This window comes from Capsicum annuum, chromosome 12 (assembly GCF_002878395.1).
Source record: "Capsicum annuum cultivar UCD-10X-F1 chromosome 12, UCD10Xv1.1, whole genome shotgun sequence".
Lineage (NCBI taxonomy): Eukaryota > Viridiplantae > Streptophyta > Magnoliopsida > Solanales > Solanaceae > Capsicum > Capsicum annuum.
In genome coordinates, this window is record NC_061122.1 from 222,253,699 (window position 1) to 222,276,599 (window position 22,901).

A 22,901-nucleotide genomic window follows, 5' to 3' on the forward strand; every position below is an offset into this window, starting at 1 on the left:
ATAGAAGTAAGAAAAGCTTAAGAAATTCAAAGATGTTCTTATAAAAATAGCTAATGATATTTTGTGAGAGGGGAGTGTAGGGGCCTTAGTGAAAACAACAACATCTAAAAATGGAAAAAATAGCTTAATAAAAAAATGATTTGAGTGGGTGGAAAATTCAAGACCTTGAGATGAAGAAAAAAGACGAGAATTTGTTTATTATATAGTGAAACTCAAAAGTGTACCTACCCTTTCACTTAGCATGTAATGCACATTAAATATTTTCTTTCCGTTTTAGGGTGAGTAAGATTGACATATAGTGGAGAAGAAAAAAATAATATCAAGTAATTTCTTCTACCTTTTTTCTTAGGATTTTCAAAAGTTTAAACTCTTCTGCCCTCCTCCACCCCCTCCACCCAATCAACCACATACATCAATATTTGCGATACTAAAATGTCTTAAGGTCCAATTGTCTCATCTATATAAAAAAATATATCTAGTTAGTCACAAAATGAAAGTGGAATAAATGCAAGAAAAGCTTAAGAAATTCAAAGATGTACTTATAAAAATGCGAATGATATTTTGTGTGATGGGAGTGGACGGGCCTTAGCGAAAACAACATCTAAAAATGGAGAAAATAGCTTAGTAAGAAAATGATTTGAGTGGGTGGAAAATTCAAGGCCCTGAGATGAGGAAAGATGATGAGAATCTATTAGTTATATAGAAAAACTCAAAGGTGTACATACCCATCCTGAACACTCACATTCACTTAGCATGTAATACACATTAAATATTTTATTTCTGATTTAGGGTGTACCGATATGCATATACTGGAGAAGATAAAGATAATATCAAGTAGTTTTGTGTACCTTTTTGCTTAGAATTTTCAAAAGTCTAATCTCTTTTCTGCCCCCCCCCCCCTCCCCTACCTCACCACACACATTCATATTCGGGATACTAAAAGGTCTTAAGGTCCAATAATCAGATCTATAAGAAAAATTATATGTATTTAGATACAAAATGATAATGGATTAGAAGTAAGAAAACCTTGAGAAATTTAAAAATGTACTTATAAAAAAGATAATGATATTTTGTGAAAGGAGAGTGGAGGGACTTTAGAGAAAACAACAACAACAACGTACCCAGTGTATTCCCATATAGTGGGGTCTGTGGAGGGTAAAGTGTACGCAGACCAAACCACTACCTTAGTGAAGTAAAGAGACTGTTTCTGATAGACCCCCTGCTCAGGACAGATAATAGTATAAGAAACACAAAACATAAAAGCATAAAAACATATATAGTATGCAAAATAAACTAACACTGGTAGCTAATACATGAAATAATACAACCACAAGATAATACTATAAACTATCTATTCGAAAATCATAGACATCACCCAACCAAGAACAAGAAACTCCAGATGCAAACAAGTACTTCCTCAACTGTTATAGACGTATTCCTACCCCCTAACCTTATACCCTAATCTGCGTCCTCCACACTTTCGTATCAAGGGTGATGTCCTTCATAAGCTGTAACTGCTCCATATCATGCCTAATCACCTCCTTTCAATGTGTATTTGGCCTACTGCTACCCTACCTAAAACCATCCATAGCCAGCGTCTCATACCTACATACTATAGCATCTGAGCCCCCTCCTTATCACGTGCTCAAAAAAATGTAAACTTACTTCTCGTATCCTGTCCTTCATCGAAGCCACTCTCACCATACACCCATTGCAACATTCTCATCTCTGCTACCTTAAACATTTGGATGTTGGAGTTCTTAACTATCCAACACTCCATTCCACATAACATAGTCGGTCGGACAGCCACTTTGTAGAACTTACCTTTAAGCTTTGGAAGAACCTTCTTATCACATAAAATTTTCAAAGCAAGCCTCCATTTCAACCACCTTGCACCAATACAGTGAGTGAAATCCTCGCTAATCACACCATTCTCCTAAATCATAGATCCCAGATACTTGAAACTATCCCTCTTTTGAAAGGCCTGAGTATCCAGTTTTAGTACCATGTCAGCCTCCTGCAATGAATTACTAAACTTACATCTCAAGTACTCCATCTTAGTCCCACTCAATCAAAATCCTTTAGACTCAAGGGTCTATCCTCAAATATCAAAATTATCATTAGCTCCTCCTCGAGTCTCGTCAACCAGTACCACATCATCAGCAAATAACATACACCAAGGTACATCCCTTTGAATACATCGCGTCAAAACATTCATTACCAACAAATAAAAATGGGCTAGGAAAGTAATCTGAATCTCCACCTACCATACTCATACAATTCTTCGCACCATCATACAAGTCCTAAATCGACCTAGTATACGCCATAGGTATCCCTCTAGCTTCAAAGAACCTCTACAGAATATCCTGGAGACTTTCTCATATGACTTCTAATGATCAATAAATACCATGTTTAATTTCTTCTTTCTCTCCTAAAACTGCTTCACTAATCTCCTGTGAATGGCCTCAGTAGTCGAGCAACCTGGCATGAAACTTAACCGATTCTCAAAGATAGTCACAATCCTCCTCAGCCTCAACTCTACCACCCTTACCCAAACCTTCATATTATGACTCAACAACTTGATACCCCTATAGTTGTTGCAACTCTGAATGACCCCCTTGTTCTTATATAATGGAATCATCTTGTTGCACCTACAAGATTCGAGCATCTTTACCACTCTAAAAATGATGTTAAGCAGCCTTGTCAACCACACCAAACCTGCCCCGCCAATGCTCTTCCAAAAATCCACTAAAATTACATCTGGCCTAGTCACCCTACCCCTTTGCATCCAGCTAATATACCCTTTGACCTCCTCAACCTTGATACACTTACAATACCCATAATTATGACACCTCTAAGAGTTCTTCAAGGCGCCCAGCATAAAACCTTTGTCTCCCTCGTCATTCAAAATTTTATGGAAATAGGCTACCATTTCTTCCTAATGAGGGCATCTTCAACCTATATTATACCATCCTCCCCCTTGATGCACTTCACTTGGTCAAGGTTATGATCCTTTAGCTCCCTAGACTTGGCAAGCCTATACAACTTTTTATTCCCACCTTTCTTCTCTAATGATGCATACAAGCTCTTAAAAGTTGTTGTTTTACCATCGTAACTGCTAACTTAGCCTCTCTTCTAACTACCTTATACTCTTCTTTATTTTCTTGCCTCTCTACATCATCCTTGCTCTCAACTAGCTTAGCATAAGCCACCTTCTTAGTCTCCACCTTTCTCTTAACTTCTTCGTTCCACCACCAGTACCCCTGGTGCTTGCCAGACTAGCCTCTCGAGACACCCAACAACTCTCTAGCGGTCTCCCTAATACAATTGACAATTGTCTCCCATCCACATTTCTTCTACTATCCCAAGTCCCTCTAGTCATCAACTTCTCCCATATTTCAAATCACAAGCCAAAGTCAAGCTACCCCACTTAATCCTGAGTCAATACTCCACTTTTTTTTTCTTTTTACCTTTATTTATTGCTAAGTCCATCACCAACAACATATGTTAAGTCAAAAGATTCTTACTAGGTATGACTTTATAGTCTCTACAAATCGCTCTATCACCCTTCCTAATTTGTAAAATGTTTATCTGTTTCTTGGCCACCAAACTACGAAAACTAATAAGGAGTTCCTCCCTCTTTGAGAGGCTAGAATTTACCACACATAAACCAAAAGTCCTAGGAAAATCCAAAAGAGAAGCTTATCTTTCTTTCCATTCCCCAAATTCGAAACCGTCATGCACATCGTCACAACCTCTTGATAAAGAGCCAATATGCATATTAAAATCCCCTCTAACGAAAAGTATTTTTGTGCTTAGAATGCCTCTGACCGCCTCATCCATATCCTCCTAAAAGTTCCTCTTCTCCTCCTCATTGGATCCCTCTTACGGAGCGTAGGCACTAATAATAATCAAAGTAGACCCACCAATGACCAATCTAATTGACATCAACCTATCATTAACCTATTTTACCTTCACCACCTGCCTTCTAAGCATTTCATCTACTAAGATAGCTACTTCATTCCTATGCCTCAGGCAACCCGAGTACACCAACTTATACCCATCCACATCTCTCGCCTTAGTGCCTACCTATTTGGTTTTCTGGATGCAAGCTATACTAATCCTCTTCTTCTTAAGAATCTTCACAGCCTTTACGGACTTACCTTGAAGAGTCCCTATGTTCCAAGACCCAATTCTCAACTTGAAATCTCCTTAACCCACCTAACCCTACTACTCCTAATCCTCAACCCCAAGCTCGATCTTAGACACGCCCGTAACCCATTCCCAAACCCAGACACCGCCCTCAACCTAGACCCTAATCCCAACCTCAACCTAACCTTGACCTAGAACATAACCCTAGTTTACCATCATCCACCACAGCTTTTATTTAAAAGGAAACAATAAAAAATCAAGAAAATAGGTAGGGCTATAAAATAAATAGTAAAGGCTAAAAATACGTAAAGGGAATAATGAGATAAATCTACTGGAAAAATCAAGAAACAACCACATATACCTAGGATCACAAAACCAATAAACTCTAACACAAGTTTGACAAACAACGATCAATAACAAGAACTATACTAGTCACAATAACTCTGGTCAGCTTTAGAAAGTAACCCCAACACAAGAAGAAAATACCAACACGTACCGCAGTAAATAGATATACTAGTCCCAACTAACTCATACTTAGTAAAAGAGGAACAAAAACCAATAATCCCACAAGAACAGTCAAGATAAACAGATAAGAAATCAAGAAAGAAAGGACTGAAAAATAGGTATCAAAGACACAGGACGTATCCTCCTCCAAATAATCAGAACCCGGACTAGATAAACTAGAAGAGATGAAATAAGTGCACCTTAAGATAAAGTGAGGAAGTTTTCTTGCTCAGTTTGTTGGATCCAGCAAGTTGGTGGAGAAATTGGCTTCCAGAATATTGCCACCACTACCTTTACCTACTACTAATATTAACCCTGAACTTGAACATCAGAAAATAAACTGGCTACTGAAAAATGTACACTGTGATCTACCGGCAAAATCTGGTACAGGAGTATTGCCATTGGAGCTTCACTAGAAAGCCTTTGATAAACTGGATCTGGGTTACCACTGTTTCGTAGTCGTCGATGGATAATCGATTTCGATAGAGGAATTGGTTTGTGTCTTGCCGAAAAATATGGGGTACCGACGGAAATGGTGGTGACCATTCGGAGAAAATAGCAGAGAGAGAGGGAATGAGAGAGAGAAATGGGTTGAAAATATCTTAGATAATATTACCTTACCTGCCACCAGCGAGAGCGATAACGTCGGACTCAACCGCCGATCGTTGATGCTCGTGAGGAACGTTATAGAGAGATGTTTAAAGAGAGACTTCAGAGAGAGAGTATGCTTTGTAAGAAATGATTTGAGTGAGTGGAAAATTCAAGATCCTGAGATGAATAGAAATGATGAGAATTTATTTATTAAATAGAGTAACTCAAAGGCATACCTACCCATCCTGCACGTCCACATTTACTTAGCATGTAATTCACACTAAATATTTTCTTTCTGTTTTAGGGTGAGTACGATTAACATATATTGGAGAAGATAAAAATAATATCAAGTAATTTTGTGTACCTTTTTGCTTAGAATTTTCAAAAGTTTAATAACTCCCCCCGCCCAACCACATGCATCCATATTCGTGATACTAATAAGTCTTAAGGTCCAATAGTCAGATCTATATAAAAAATTATATCTAGTTAGTTACAAAATAGAACTGGGATAGAAGTAAGACAACCTTAAGAAATTCAAAGATGTACTGATATAAAAAGCTAATGATATTTTGTGAGAGCGGAGTGGAGGTGCCTTAGCGAAAACAACAACATCTAGATGGAGTAAGAAAATGATTTGAGTGGGTGGAAAATTCAAGACCCTGAGATGAAGAAAAATGACGAGAATTTATATATTATATAGAGAAACTCAAAGACGTACCTTCCCATCTTGCACATCCATATTCACTTAGCATGTAATGCACATTAAATATTTTCTTTCTGTTTTAGGTGAATACGATTAGCATACTGATGAAGAAGATAAAAATAATATCAAGTAATTTTGTGTACCTTTTTCCTTAGGGGATAAAAATAATATCAAGTAATTTCGTATACTTTTTGCTTAGGATTTTCAAAAGTTAATTCCTCCCCCCCTCCCCCTCCCCCACCCCCAACCACTCACATCCAAATTCGCCATGGCTTTTTTTGGTTAATATTTGCCATACTAATTAATTAGTACGCGCCATACTAATACTCTACCCGTTATACATTTATCCCAAGATTACAATGAATATTAAAACAATAGATGATTTATGGTTGGTGGTAAATGGAAAGTACTTTGCTAACAATTAGCGTCCTTCCTAATAAGTTTACCTTAAAGATTCTAAAAATAAAAATGGTAACTCCAAATTATTTGAACCGATTAATTCAAAATTAAACTTAAAAAATTCAATTCAAAATTTTTTGAATTGTAATTTCTTTAATTCCACGAAAATTTCATATCCAATACAAATAATCGGAACACCTGCCCTAGGAAAGGGTATAGTTTTATAAGTTTTCCATTTGAAATAACAACCTGAAGGAAGTGAGCATTTTTTTTTCAAGCCTTATCAGTTGCTTTAAGCAAGAAATGAAGGAATCTTTCGTCATCTCCCCTCTTTTTTTCCCTTCGAGAATCTTCCTCTCTCTTCAAAACCACAAAAAAGGCATAATATATAATTACTTCAACTTTTGTTATGCACATCTAGACACTTCAATTCATTTTTTGTTGTGTCGGTTGAATACTTTAACTTTTAAAATGATCATCTACACATGTTCAAAATTTATGTGCCACTTCAACATTCAGTTTCCATGAGGCACACCGAAAATGAATTGGGGTATTTAATTGCCAATTAAGACCAAACTAAAGTGTCTAGACGTGTACTTTCAAAGTTGAAATGTTTATTTGTGAAACTCACATCAAATATAAATAGTACTCTCTCTGTTTAAAAAAGAATGACCTACTTTTCTTTTTAGTCTGTTTCAAAAAAATGACCCCTTTCCTTTTTTGACAATACTTTAATTTCAACTTTGCACATGGCATGTTTAGGACCACGGGATTAAAGAGCATTTTGGTACATTTGACACAACTTTAATTTAAGGTCACAAGATTTAAAAGTTTCTTTATTTTCTTAAACTTTGCGTGTAGATCATTCTTTTTTAAACGGAGGAAGTATATATTTATGTGTTATGCTTTCAAATGTGGAAATAATACGTTTCATTCAAACTCTACAAAAAGAGAACATTTTGCCTTACTACCTGTCTGTATACAAATCCCACTTTATTCAAATTGAGGCTAAATTTGAACGTATGTTTGTATATTGAAAGGATATCTTAGTGCATTAAAACTCCTTTATGCACGGGATCCAAGGAATTCGGACCACAAGAGTATATTATATGTAGTCTTACCTTGTATTTCTACCGAAGGTTGTTTCCATGGTTTGAATTCTCAACCTCGTAGTCACATGACAACAACTTTACTGGTTAACCGTTCATGTATTATGCCCATAAAAAGGGGACTTTTTCAAAAATACCACTTTATTCACTTCCACTGCACTGCCAACTCTTCTTGTTCTTCTTCTTTAACTTTCGTAATTGTTCTTTCTGGAGAGTAGTGAAATCATCTAGAACAAGCCAAGAATCAGTTTCCCCCTTTCTCTTTTATGAACTTTTTTTAAGTTCTTGAAATGGAAAAACTTACGAAGTCCTTCAAATCTCTCTCTCCGGATAATCATCCTGAAGAAGAACAAGAACATCAAAATCTCTTGAACCAAACTGAAAAATCCAATCTTTCCATGCATATATCCAAACCAAATACTGAATTATATCCTCCTTCAAAACCCTATTTCAACAAGAATGACAGCAACATCAGTACTAATCAAGATTTCAGCTTTTTCTTAGAATCGCCATGTTCACAACATTCACAGTTGTCCACCTCTTCTTTTAGGAAAAAATCTCTTTCGATGTGTAGGACCAACTCAAGGCTGATGGACTCACAGGAGCAAGATCAGAGGTCTGGAGCTGTATTGAAAGACAGTGAAGTTGAAGAAGAGGACCCTTTTTCAGATGAAGATTTACCTGAGGAATACAAGAAAGTGAAGTTCAGTACATTAACTGTTCTTCAGTTGGTGAATTTAGTTTCCATTATTGCTCTTTTAATTTGTAGTTTTATATTTAGTACATTGAGGGAATAGAGAGCTTTTGGACTTGAATTGTGGAAATGGGAAGCAATTATCATGGTGTTGATTTGTGGAAGATTGGTTTCTGGTTGGGGTATAAGATTAGTTGTGTTCTTCATTGAGAGGAACTTTTTGTTGCGAAAACGCGCATTGTATTTCGTGTATGGATTGAGGAATTCAGTGCAGAATTGCATTTGGTTGAGTTTGGTTTTGATTGCTTGGCTGTGTATTTTTGATAAGAAAGTTGATAAGATGACTGGTGGGAAGGTTTTACCTTATGTGTCAAGTATTTGGATTTGTCTTTTGGTTGGTGCATACACTTGGTTGTTGAAAACACTTGTTGTAAAAGTGCTAGCTGTGTCATTTCATATCAGTACGTTTTTCGATCGAATTCAAGAATCTTTGTTCAATCAGTATGTGATTGAGACGTTGTCTGGGCCACCGTTGGTTGAGATTGATCAGCGAGAGCACGAGGAGGAAGAGAAAGTTATGTCTGAAGTGCTTGCTGATTTAAAGGCAAGCACACCACACAAGACTCCTACGACTTCTACATTGTTTGAAATATGTGTCAGAAATAAAGTAAGAATAGATAATTTTAGTAGTTTTAAATTATTAGAATCCTATGTGGCTTAGACTTAGGAATTGATTTTTCCCTTTATTATTTGAACTAGGAATTAGTTATCCCAATTTAAATTGAAGTGTAGTTAGAAATTTAACTATAAGTATATGTTTTAATTCCCTTTGACAATACAATTGCAGTATTTCTTTCTCCAACTCTTTCTCTGTTATTTCCCTAATTTCAAAGCCAAAAACAAACATGCATTTTCGAGGGATATTTCCGAGAAGGAAAAAGAAAAGGAGGGCAGAATCACTATCGATCATATAGACTGAATCAGAAGAACATTTCTTCTTGGAATATGAAAAGGTGGATGAATATGGTTCGAAAAGGTGTGCTATCTACTTTGGATGAGAAGTTACCGCAGCCAAATTATGAGGATAAATCTGCTGTGCAGATCACTAGTGAAAAAAAGGCTAAAGCTGCAGCTAAGAAGATATTTAACAGTGTGGCTAAGCCTGGCTCCAAGTAAGTCATTTCGTTAAATAGACAAGTTTAGTTTCTCTTCCAACTGTTGATGTTAACAATTAGTCTTTGCCTTTAAATTCTTGTGTTATAATACTGAAGTTGAATTCTTTATATAGCTATGCTCACACAATAAGCTGCCGCTTTTCGTGTTAGTAAAATAGAGCAGGATAATGCTAAGTGCTCGTTTAGTAGAAAACTAGACTCATAGTTATTGCCGACAAAATTCTTTTATATACTAAGCTATTACACTTTTCTGAAGTCTCTTGTTTCCGGAGGTAATTGATTTACCTAAGACTTGGAGATGTGTGATTGCCATCAGGTTCATCTTAAAAGTGTAGTCGATGGGAACTTCGGTATTCATTTCAAGTCAGATCTACAAAATGAAGATGTTTGTTTACAAGAAAACATTGTTTTTGGATCTAAGCTGCGTGAACACTTCACATTCGATGACACCTGCGTCGGATTCTTAAAAAAAATACTGCTTCTGGAGAATCAGGAATATTGAAAATATTTGAAGAGTCCGAGCATAATTTTGGCACTAGTATGATGGGATTATGATGTTTTACTTTATATTTTTCTTTCAGGTGAATGCATTTAGAGAGCAAGGGGCTCTTGCATTGACTTTGAATGACAATAAGACTGCTGTAAACAAACTTCATCAAATGTTAAATGTCCTAGTGACAATAATCATATTGGTCATCTGGCTCCTTTTACTCCGGTTGCCACTATGCATTTCTTAGTCTTTCTGAGTTCCCAGATTCTTCTGGTAGTATTAATCTTCAGGAACTCGGCCAAAACGACATTCGAAGCAATCATATTTTATTTGTAATGCACCCATTTAATGTAGGTGACCGTGTTGAAATTGATGGAGTTCAGGCAAGAAATTCCTCCATTTCGCTGTGTATGGTTGGTTGTGTTCTAACTTGAATACTAAAACATTTATTTGATGACTGTGCTTCAGATGATAGTTGAAGAGAAGAATATACTGACGACAGTTTTCCTAAGATATGATAACCAGAAGATCATATGCCCAAATAGTGTCCTATCAACGAAGCCCATAAGTAATTACTACCGCAGTCCACACATGGGAGATTCAGTTGATTTCTGCATTCTTATCTCAACTCCTATGGAAAAGATTTCTATGATGAAAGAGAGAATAACAAGGTATATCTACAATATGTATGTTCATTTTTCATAACTTTGAGCTGATTTTAATCTGGACTTTCTTGCATTTTCATGGCGTTAAGCATAAGAAAAATATGCTCATCATAGTAGTCCCGGGAGGACTTTGATTGTCATATTCGTCCATAGAACTCTTACTCTTATCACTAGAAACATAGAAAACAAGATCGATGTTATAACTAGTATTAGTATAATCAGCTTGCCATGTAATGGTAAAATGCGTGAAGGAAGAGAACTTTTGACCTGTCTCTTAGCTTGATCATGAGAAGTTGATATTCGTCCATCTTTTTCTTGATTACTTATGGTATGGTGTCTGCTGTGACAGGTATATTGAGAACAGGAGTAATCATTGGTACCCGGCTCCAATTGATACGATAAAAATAAGGAAACACAAGAAACGCACAAAACAGACCTAGTCTCGGCCAACTTCAACTACAACAAGAATGGCACAATAACAAGGCGTTTAGCACTTATTTCAGCGGACAACAAACTAGATTAATGACATAAAAATGAAGAACATGAAGAACAACAACAATGTAATAACAAGAACAACAATACACGGTTTAAATAACAAGAACACAAACTACAAGATTAAAATGAAAACAAAGGATAGATAGATAGACTACACAAAGGTATAATCTTAAGACCCCAAGAGCATATTCCACTCTTGGACCCTAAACACCACACACAATGATTTACCTATCTCTTACGTGACACAAGATAGGATTCCACCTCTCTAGCGCCTACGTTTCCAAGCAAACACAATCACTAGTGATTCCACACTAGATCTTGTCCTAGTTTCGGGTTGCCTCCTAAAGAGAAGAGAGGACTTGTGATTTTTGGTGTCTTATGACTTACAACATCTTCAAAATCTAATTAAAGAAACCCTACAATGTTCTTTTTATAGTTATTACAAAATATAAGTTAAAATGACCTAAAAGTCCTTCAAAGAGTGGGCGCCCATCAAGTGTAAGTTATACACTGATTTTTGGTGCATTATGGGCCTCATTTACACTTCAATTGCATACACCAAAGCTCGGGTCCAACACGCACTCTCATAAATCTATATCCGTGATTATTCCCGTATCACCAATGATTGTCATGAGAGACGTGGAACACTTGAATGGGATAAAGTGGTCTGTGTGGCTCACACACACGATAAATCACCAAGATATGGGACAGAAATGGACAAGGAGAGCTCTTCTTGTTGAGGAAATGGTAAAAGCATTCAAGGAACTAGATATCCAATACTGTATGTTACCTCTTGATGTCAACATTCGTAACCTGCCACCATTATCGTCAAGCAGAGGTCCCTCTAACTGGACAGTTTGTGCTTAATTGATGGAAAACAGGAATACTCACTTTGAGGTCACACTAATTTGAGAGTAGGAACTGTAGTCAGATGTCACAAGGCCACAAAATCGTCGTAATTTGATGTCATATGACCACTGATTCATTTTTTCTTAGATGTCACAGGTCAATACGCAGATTGTAATTGCTAATAAGATGTTATAAGACTATTGTAATAACATGTTATTAGGCCAAAAGTTCATTGTAACGATGTTTACACGTAGTAAACAAAATATACTTAATGAATCTTGAACTCAACTCAACACTAAAATTTAGTCATGACAACCCCCATGGAACTCTAACAAATCTCGACAATTTTTTCTTTTAATCATATCATATTCCAATTTCCAAGCTTATTGTCTCGACCCTCAACTGATTCAGATTTTGAGTCCATTAAAAAGGAAAGCCTTCTTTCTTAGCCAAAATGGGCAATGGGAGAGATTGGCTGAGTATTGTCCCTTTCAAACATCCAGCATACCCCGCATTTCAAGCGCATCTCTATATCTAACGAATAAGTCCTTTCTCTAAAGACGGTGATATTAACATTAGGAAAAAAAATCAGTTGAATACTATTTAAATCACTTTAATAGTTTGGCCTACCAAACCTATCACCTATACCTCTTTTACTTTTGTTTAAAGAATAATTAAGATTTGGTGGGTCCCACATAACCACCTAGTGAACAAAAGGATAATATGTACAAGATATACTATCACAAATAAGAAACCACACTACACTTTACTTTCTTGATTTTCCAATGGCCACTTCAGTGAAAGTGTGTGGACCAACTTTATCAACAGCAGTGTCAAGAGTTCTAGCTTGTCTTCTTGAAAATTATGTCAAGTTTCAGCTCATTCCAGTTAACATGGCTAAAGGGGAACACAAGAATCCTGACTATCTCAAAATTCAGGCAAGTTTTTAGCTGGAAATCTTAGTAGTTCAATTCGTTGATTATCTGGAAAAAGAAAAAAAAAAGAAGACAAGTTTCTAGTTTGACCAATGTTTTTTCTTTACCGCTGTCTCAATTTATGTGGCATAGTTTGGATTTCAAAAGTCAAATAGTTTAATTTTATTGTGAATTCGGGCATGAAATCTTCAGATTTTTTTAAACATAATTATATATTTGTAAATTACGTAAAAGGTATTGTAAGTCATAGTAATTGACAATGATAGATTTGTTCAAATTTCAAAATCCAAAAGGTGCCACATGAATTAAGACGGAAGGAGTACTAATTTTTCTACTCTTGTAGAATTCTCAAGCACAGTGAAGAGAATCAAAGTATATTTATGATGATTAAGGAGTTGAGTACATGCTCCTACTTATAGGAGTTGAATACTACGTAGTTGTAGAGTCCTAGACTACTTACAAGAGTCCTAGTTATGGCATTATTAAAGACTTAGTGTTTTATCACTAGGCAACTACATATACAAGTAGATGTTTACTACTACTACAATACTAGTACAATTATAGATGCAAAGCATAGGATAACTCTAACAGAATCAGCTACCCTAACAGAATCGTACACTCTCCTTATCTTTTATTTGATCAGTATCTTCAACACTTCCCCTCAAGCTAGTGAGTGGTGGAACACTCACTCCTAGCTTGCTTCTAAAATTAGAAAATGCCTGCTTTGTCAACGCCTTTGTATGAATGTCAGCTAGCTGATCTCTAGACTTTACGAACTGTGTGACTAGCTGTCCTCTCGCCACTTTTTCTCGAACAAAATGGTAGTCCATTTCTATATGCTTTGTTCTGGCATGCATCACTGGACTAGCTGTCAAGTATAAGGCACTTAAATTGTCACACTACAGTATAGGCACTGTCTTAAGATATACTCCAATGTCATGAAGAAGGTAAAGGATCCATGTCATCTCAGCTGTAGTAGAAGCTAAGGCTCTATATTCAGCTTCGGCACTGGACCTTGCTACTGTGGTTTGTTTCTTCGAGGTCCAAGAGATACAATTTGTACCTCAATATATGTTATAACCTGTAGTTGACCTCCTAGTTGTAGTGCAGCCTCCCCAATCAGCAGCATCTGAATAGCCATATAACCTGCAGGGTGATTGTGGGATAATTCTGAGCCCATGATGTAAAGTTCCTTTGATGTACCTGAGGATCCTTTTAACACCTTGAAGATGTTCACTATTTGGACTCTGCATGAATTGACTTGCTAGATTTACTGCATGAGTGATGTCAGGCCTTATGAGTGTCAAATACTGAAGACTTCCCACAATTCTTCTATACAAAGATGCATCAATAGGGCTTCCAACAGCTTTATGTAAGTCATGTTTCTGTGCAAAAGGTGCATTTATTGTTTTTTCCCATATCATATCAGTCTTATTAAGCAACTCAGTAGCATACTTCCCCTGACTCAAGTGCAGTCCACCTGAGAAGTACTTGACCTCAATTCCCAGAAAGAAATGTAAAGGACCAAGATCTTTCATAGGAAATTCTCTCCCAAGTTTAGCGACCACCTTTGAGACATACTTTCAATCACTTCATGTTATAATTATATCATCCACATATAGTAATAATAAGATAGTCCCTCTGTTACCATATAAAGTAAACAAAGAGAGATCTTCCTTGCTACAAATGAAACCGAGGTGAAGTAAATACATACTGAATCTGTCAAACCATGCTCTAGGTTCCTGTTTAAGACCATACAATTCCTTCTTTAACAAACATACATGAGTTGGATACTTGGGGTCAATGAATCCTGGAGGTTGAATCATGAATACTTCATCCTGCATGTGGCCATGTAGAAATGCATTTTTGACATCAAGTTGTCTTATGCCATTTTGAAGCAACAGCTACGGACAAAACCACTCTAATGGTTGTAGCCTTAACCACTGGAATGAATGTTTCTTCAAAGTCTATTCCTTCAAGTTGAGAGAAACCCCTAGCAACAATCCTTGCTTTGTGCCTGTCGATTGCTCCATTTTCCTGCAGTTTAGTCTTAAACATCCATTTGGAGCCAACCAAGTTCATACCTGCATGTTTAGGTACTAGTATCCATATTTTGTTATTGTGTAAAGCATTTATCTTATCCTGCATAGCTGCAAACCAATGTGGTGACTTCAGTGCTTCATTTGTTGATTTTGGTTCCCTCATGATCTGTTCTTTGCTTGAAACAAGAGACACATAAGTTAAAGCAGTTGATTTTTCCTTATATCTGGTGATCATATAATGCCTTTGTGGTTCTAGTGATATCTGAGCTGCACTATCTTCTATAAGTGTTGCACCTATACTATCATTTGTGGATTAGACACAGAGTGATGTGGGTTGTGGTATGCTAGGTGGATCAGTAGCATCTCCTATTGCTTCAGCATTTGAGATGTCAAACATTTCAGAAGACTTATTTTCAGATATGGAACTAGAATCCTTGTTATCATCAACAAGAATGGCTAGAACAGGTTTAGCCGGTGTTGTTTGGTTATCAACAGTTGGTAACATAAGATCAGCAGGTGCTGGTTGATCAACTATATGAGTAGCCTGATCCTCAATAGTTGGTTGAGTAGCTTGATTCACCATAACCGGCAGCACTTCCCCTGGAGTGACTTTAATAGAATCGTGTGCCTGCAAATTAGTAAAAAAACTCAACAAAGGTAGCTAGGTAAGGTGAGACTTCAGCTTTAGCTTAAGACTATATTGGTTGTACATAAGGTAATGTACACTCATAAAAAATGACATGCCTTGACACATAGACTCTTCTTGTTGGAGAATGATAGCATCTATATCCTTTATGTAGACTGTTATATCCTATGAAACATATGGATAAGACTTTGGTCTAAACTTGGTATCACCCTTAATGTACAAAAAACGTCTACATCCAAACACCTTCAACCTGTTATAGTCAGGTGGTGCACCATATAATTTGACAAAAGGAGTCATTTTCAGTACTGAGGAAAGCAGTCTATTAATGAGGAACATAGTAGTTAAGAAGGCCTCTACCCATAGAAAAAGAGGTAGGTTAGCATGAAGTAGCATAGTAAGTCCAGTCTCAACTATGTACCTTTGTTTTCTTTTAGAAATTCCATTCTGTTCAGGTGTATTAGGATAAGAGATGTGTCTGACAATACCACAACTTTCTAGATGCTTAATGAATTCTGTTTTGATAAACTCACCTCCTCCATCACATAGAAAAATCTTAATAACTTTAGAGAATTGTCTTTCGACCATTTTTTGGAACTTGAGAAATACATCAAAAAATTCAGATTTCTTTTTCAATGGATAAATCCATGTATATCTTGTGTTATCATCTACAAACACTACATAATATCTCATTTGTTGAGTAGATTCAACAAGTGCAGACCCCAAATATCACAAAGAATTTTCAATAAAGGTTCTTTCTCAACTTTATTTCTCAAGCCAAATGGCAGTTTACAACCTTTTCCTAACTGACAACTAGAACAGACAGTATGGATTTTATTCCAACTACTGACATTAATGCAACTATTACTACAAAATCTTTACAATCTTCAAACTAGGATGTCCTAATCTATTATGCCAAATGTTGTCTAAGGTCTTCCAGTTTTGTGTGGCAGTCAATGCATAAAGATTGTTGTCTTCCAAGGCATATAGTCCATCTCTTTTAGATCCTCTGGCCAGTAGTGTCCTTGTCTTCTTGTCCTTTACAACAAAATCAGTTTCATCAAATTCAAGAATGCAGGAATTATCTTTAGAAATTTTACTAACCGAGAACAGATTTTTAGCAATCTTAGGTACTACAAAAACTTCTTGTAATTTCAGCCCTGATCTAACTGTATTGCCAACCTGTGTAATATCTAACTGAGATCCATTTCCAACAATGATCTTATCAGAACCTTTATAGTGTCTAAGATCACATAGAGTGCCTGAATTGTTTGTCATGTGACTAGTAACACCTGAGTCCACATATAAAGTATCATCACCACTTGATGTATTGTGCAAATTCACAGAACCAAGTTCTTGTGGAAGTTCATCAGCAGCCTGGTAAGAATAGTCCCACTTGTAAAAGCACTTAAGAGTAGTGTGGTTATTCCTACCACAAATTTTACATGACTTATTTGCATTCTTCTCCTTATTCTGTTGCCATTTTGATTTCCACCCTGATTGTTTTGGTTAATCTGATTATATGATGTAGCAAGTCTAAAACCCTTTCCTCTGGATTTAAAGTTTGTTATTTTCTTTTTATTTAGAGAAATCTCCTCTTCCCCTGACTCTTTGACTAGAGACAACCGAGAAATCCATGTTGGAGTTTAGTTGTGGCACCTCTTCTTCATCCTCTCTCATGTCAAAACCCCTGAGTGCATTACCTAACCACTAATTTAGTGTAGGATAGGGTGTCTTACCTAACATGACATTCCTAAACGTCTTGTATTTAAGAACTAAGCCTCTAGCAAAGTTGATAACTTTACTGTCCTCATCAACAAGCTTATGTTTAGTAGAAAGTCCATCACAGATGCCTTTGAACTTTTTGATATATTTATCAACCTTCTTGTTTCCTAGCCTAACACTCTGCAATTGTTATTTGAACTAAAATTCCTTGTCCTTTGTTTCTTGAAGATAGTCTTCTTCCAAGAATTCCCACATCTCCTTGGCAGTGGAACAACCTACTATGAGGTACATGCTTTCTTTTGTCAAGGTACCTGAGATCCAGCTTCTCAGCTATACATCTTTCTCCTCCCAGTCATCAGTATTTTTACTATCTTCTTCATCTTTCTCAGTATCTATGACTACAGTTTTCTCAGCAGCCTTTCCAGCTTATTTACAGTTGGTTTCTTCTCCTTGATGAGATAAGTTAATCTCATGACTGGATTAATTGCATCATTTGTCTTCTCCATATGAGATAATTTATTGGCTTAAGTTTAATAGAACAGGAAGCAATGAGGTGGTAAAGAGAAGAAGTGGAAAGAGAATTGGCAGAGGATGTTGAAGGAGCCATTTTTAGATTTGAGATGTTCAGTTCTTGGTTTTAATATTTAATTAGTGGAATGAGCTTAATGCTCTGATACCATGTAGAATTCTCAAGAACAGAGAAGATAATCAAAGTATATTTTTGAGGAGTTGGGTACATGCTCCTACTCATAGGAGTTGAATACTACGTAGTTATGGAGTCCTAGACTACTTACAAGAGTCCTAGTTATGACAATATTAAAGACTTAGAGTTGTATCACTAGGCAACTACATATACAAGTAGATATTTACTACTACTACAATACTAGTACAACCATAGATGCAAAGCATAAGATAACTCTAACAAAATCAATTACCCTAACAGAATCGTACACTCTCCTTAAAGATTAAGAAGAAAGTTTCACATTGATGGTTAATGAGATGGGTGGTCTCTTTATAAGTCTTGGGCAATCCTCCTCCTCATGAGCTAGCTTTTGATGTTGAGTTAGGCCCAAGGTCCATTTCTTGACAAAGCTATTTCATTACATGAAGTAATAACTATGTGTTCTAATATCATATGACATCTTCAATCGGTACATTTTTCTGCTTTTGTGATTTCCTCCCTTAAGAGTATATGATGTTATTGTAACCCTTTGGTTTGCTTATTTTGTGGCATCAAATATTAGTAATGATCAATAGCTTGTTCATAAACAAAAGTGTAATTATTTTGTAAGTCCTCGCCTATTGGGCAGTTCAGTAGCATAGGATATATTTTTCCCTTTACTAAACTTGGCAAACAATGAATTTCTTCTTCTTTCTCTTCATTACTTGAAAGAATCTTTCAAAATTATGTACTTATGCATGCAATAGTATTTTTTGGCACAACCACAGTTAACTCCTTAAATAATGATTCTTTTTTCTTATCCATGGACAGAAAAAAAACGTCTTTGATTTAAGTTTACCATGGAAAATAAAAAGTCCAAGTGAATGAGCTATAAAAAATGTCAAGAATAACCAAAACATGGTAACTGAGAGTTATTCTTTAAGGAATAAAAGATACACCATATATAGCAGTGCGAAAAGGGATCATATATAGCTTGAACACGAAAGTGGTAAAGTATAACTTTATTTATATATTTGAATATGGTAATTAAATAGTTAATCAAATTCAGAGACAAGAGGAGTCTGAGGCTATCTATATGGGGTCAGTTAATAGAGCAAGAGAAATTCAGGGCTAGGTTTATGGGATATTAGAATTTGCTGTAAATTATAATTCAGTTTTGTAGGAGGCAGATGTCTCTAGGAACTTTTGAAGTAAAGTCGATGGACACAACTAAGAAAGCAGATTTGATGTTCATGATAGTTGCAACCTATTTAAAAAATCGAAATGGGTAAAACGTGTAATTCGGTAGTTATTTCTCTAATGTGTACTTTGTGAAATATGAAGATGATACTGTTGTTGAAGGAGAGCATGAAGGACTAAAACCTTAAAGTTTCCAAACAAGATGAGGTATTGCCATCGGAAGTTTTTTTTGTATAGTGATTGTAGAGAAGATGCAATTGCAGTACTATGATGCTAGGAACAGAACTAGAAGGAGCAGGTCTGTGACAAAGGTGTCATTAGAGGCAGAGCACTTCATAAACGATGCAATCAAACTGGGGAACCACAAAGATTCGAAAGCTCCTCTTTAAAATACTGGGAGGTTGTTTCCAATAGAACTTCAACTTTTTTTAAAAAAAGTATTTTAATGCCTTGAAATGAACCCATGCTGCAAAAAATTGGATGTGGTGATTAAAGTTCTGCAATATGGTAAGTTAATATAACACCAACAATCTTAAATTTTACCTTTGGATCAAGTGAGCCTACAAGTATCAATGAAGAAAAAAGTACCAATTTAACTGATAATTGAGGAGAAATTGTCAATCTCATTAGCAATAAGGACTATGGATACATCTATCAGCCAAACATTCAAAAGTATTAAGCAGCACAGAGAAATGATTCGGAGAATCGTAAATTATTGGATAATTTATCCTGGGGAAGTAAAATAATACTTTTTTATCACTACCCCAATAATAGGAACAAATCTAAGAACTGCTTTTTTTCATCATGTACAGAGATATAGCTTTGTTTATTTCGGTTATGATTTCCAGGGAAAGCATGAATTGAAATGATTTCGTTGGTATGGGGTGAAGATCAAAGAACAAGTGAGATCAGGGGCTAGGTGTATGGTGTAAGGGAACTGAGACTTACAATTTGCTTTGGACAGGCAGATGTTGCTGGGAACTTTGAAAGCATAACAGATTGAGAATACTTAGGAAGTTGAACAGATGATCGTGCAAGAAGTGATGCCTAGATCCTGTTACAACTAGAAAAGTTGGTAAGAATCACAATCTATAATTCATTAGTAAACATGTGAAACTCTAGAATTAGAAAGAAAAAGTATTCTGAAGGATCCTAAATAACTAAATCAAACCATAAGATTAGCAGAGAAGATGGATTTTGAAGAGGAATTGGCTTCCATGTGATTTGATTTTAAAGATGGTGGAATAAATTCATTGCGACGCTTGAAGAAACAGTGTTTCTCAGAGGATGCGACTAAACAAGGGAACTGCAATGACTTGAGATGTATCTCTTTGAAATTTTGCATAGGATTAGTGAACATCATTTAAGTAATCAAGTTTTTTATAGTGTAGTGAGGGGGGTAAAAGTGTAATTGAACTTTTTGTTTATGGGTCATTTCAGAAAAAAGATGAATGTAATATATTATTATTATGAATATGAATATCCAGATGAATCATCTAAAATTGAATTAGATGGTAAAAGTATATTCCATGTTAATAATACTATCGATTTCTCCTAACTGAAATTTTATAGAGTGAAGTGATCGTATTGTACTCTCAACAAGACACTTATAGTTTACTTTACTGACGTACGGCTACAAGCGAAACAATATAGTAGAGCACGAAACGATATTTAGATCAGATGGCATTACATTATTCTTTAAGTTCCATAGACATAATGAGTAAGAGTTAACAATTTATGCAGTTTAAAGGGAACAGAGAATCATCGGGTAGAAAGTTGTTTTGAGAGTTTTTTATTTTACCGATTTCACAAGCATAAAGAACATGAGAAATTCGTAACAGATTAAGTAAAACACACAAGGGTGGGGAGAAAGTCGTTTTGAAATTTGATTATCAACTTGACTGTTAAACAAAAGAATGTTTAAAACTTTAAACAGAACAGGTGCATATAGTTAGTAGATGTGAACTTACAACTTGTCTATATGGGGATATTTTTCAACTTCCATAAACATATTAAGCAATAGATAACAATTTGTGCAATTTTAAGAGAACAAAGAATCACCGTGCATAAAGTTGTTTTGAGAGTTCCTACTCGGTTCCTCTGAATTTTAGCATCTAAAATCATAAGGGTTAAAGTACCAATGTTCATGTGAGGATGCAGTAATTTAGCTTTTAAAATTCCACAAGAGTTAAAAACATGAGTAATTGGTAACAGATTAAGTAGAATAGAGAATGATCGGGAGAAAGCTGTATTGAATTTTTTTTAACAATTCAACAGTTAAACAAAAGAATTTAGAACATTCATGGAATGAGTATCTTAGTCGGATCCAATGTAGATATGTGAACAGATACAATTAGTGCGATAACAGGAATATAAAATTAATAGATGTGAACTTAAAACTCATCCAGAGGGGAGAATAGTTTTGCTGATGGAAATCAAATCTGTAATTGTGAGTTGCTAGGGAATCAACAAGGATGATGACAAATGGAATTGGCAGGTTCGAATTAAAGCAGACGGGTGAGCCATTTGAATCTATATAGATGTATTGGAAATTGACGATAAAATACAATTTGATTTGCTGTAGTTACGTATCATTGGCTGCCGCTTTGGAAGTGGATCAAATAGACAGAGGACGTTGATAGATTCGAAAGTGTAGCAGAAACGCTAAGCGTTAGAATCTGGAAAGTTGATTGGGAATCGCAAGCGGAAGGGACTGGGGGACTATGAAAATCGAAGATGGTCTTAATCTATTTATCAATTCTTGGATCCTATGTAAACTGTTGTCTAATCTTATCAAAACATTCAATGTTGACAAGTGTCATCTTAGCAGGCTTGTTACAACTTTGGCCAACCGGAGGTTTCTTACTTTCAGCTATACAGACTATCACCTCCTAATTAGTGAAGTGAATTAAGTACTGCAGATCAAGCCTGTGGACATCTGTTTCCCCATGAACTTGATGCTACCATACCATGGAACCTATTGCAGATTTGACCTAAAAAAGAATACCAAAAACCGTTAAGAACATGTTTTGATTCGGCAGGGAATAAGTTTGATTAAGGAGTAGAGATAGCGGGTCATACCTGTTGGCATTTGTCCAAATTTTGAGAGTTGGAGGCGAGAAAATTGTCTGTTATGGTAGAGATTGTCGTCCTATTTTGTGATGGTAGAAACATGGAAGAGACGCTTCACTAACGCTTTAGGTTGAAGCGTCTTTTTTTTTTTTTTTTTTAATGAAATAAAGTTTATTTTTTTAAGTTAGGGTATTTTAGTAATTTCACTAGTGGGTGCTTTTAAAATAATATAGATATAGATATAGATATATCTATAGCTATAGATATAAATTTAGATATAGATATAGACATAGATAGATAAGTTTTGGACTTCACATTAATTGGGCCACAATGAAATTAATAAGTCTTCTATTTTCCCACTTTGCCCAATGACCACATAACATTAATGTTTTAATGATATTAATATTAGTTGCGTATAGATTAGGAAAAAGATATGTTTTTTACTTAAAGTTGTAACGAAAACTCACTTTAGCCATTAAATTTAATCTATAATTGTTTATCCCCTTCAATAACTTTGAAGTGAATTAAATACAACATCAAAATCACAATCCCACTCTCACAATGGAGAGTACACTACACACGCGTCATGTCATTATCAAATCAGTGTCATGTCATTGTCACGTAAGAAATTATAATTTTTTTTAAAATAGTAATTCCACATACATACTATTTTTATATATATTTTTTAAAAAGTAAAAAATATATATGTACTATTTTTATATATATAGATAAAATATATATTTTCTTAAAAAGTAGCTATATATATTATTTTTGTATATTTTTAAATATATATATAT

At 35.5% G+C, this 22,901-nt stretch overlaps 1 long non-coding RNA gene and 1 pseudogene across 2 annotated transcripts; one reads left to right on the forward strand and one right to left on the reverse strand.

The window, feature by feature from the left end:
- The first annotated feature begins 7,242 nt into the window (after nucleotides 1–7,242).
- On the forward strand, nucleotides 7,243–11,844 carry LOC107850506 (annotated as a pseudogene).
- A 1,278-nt stretch (nucleotides 11,845–13,122) lies between these two features.
- On the reverse strand, nucleotides 13,123–22,266 carry LOC107850508. 2 transcript variants are annotated; one of them, XR_007048449.1, is made up of 4 exons: nucleotides 22,114–22,266; nucleotides 21,899–22,025; nucleotides 19,981–20,086; nucleotides 13,123–15,431 (listed from the first exon to the last, which is right to left on the reverse strand). It is a non-coding gene; the product is annotated as an uncharacterized LOC107850508 (long non-coding RNA). The 2 variants fall into 2 exon arrangements; XR_001668635.2 differs by lacking the exon at nucleotides 13,123–15,431 and having other exon boundaries at nucleotides 19,708–20,086.
- Nucleotides 22,267–22,901: the final 635 nt, after the last annotated feature.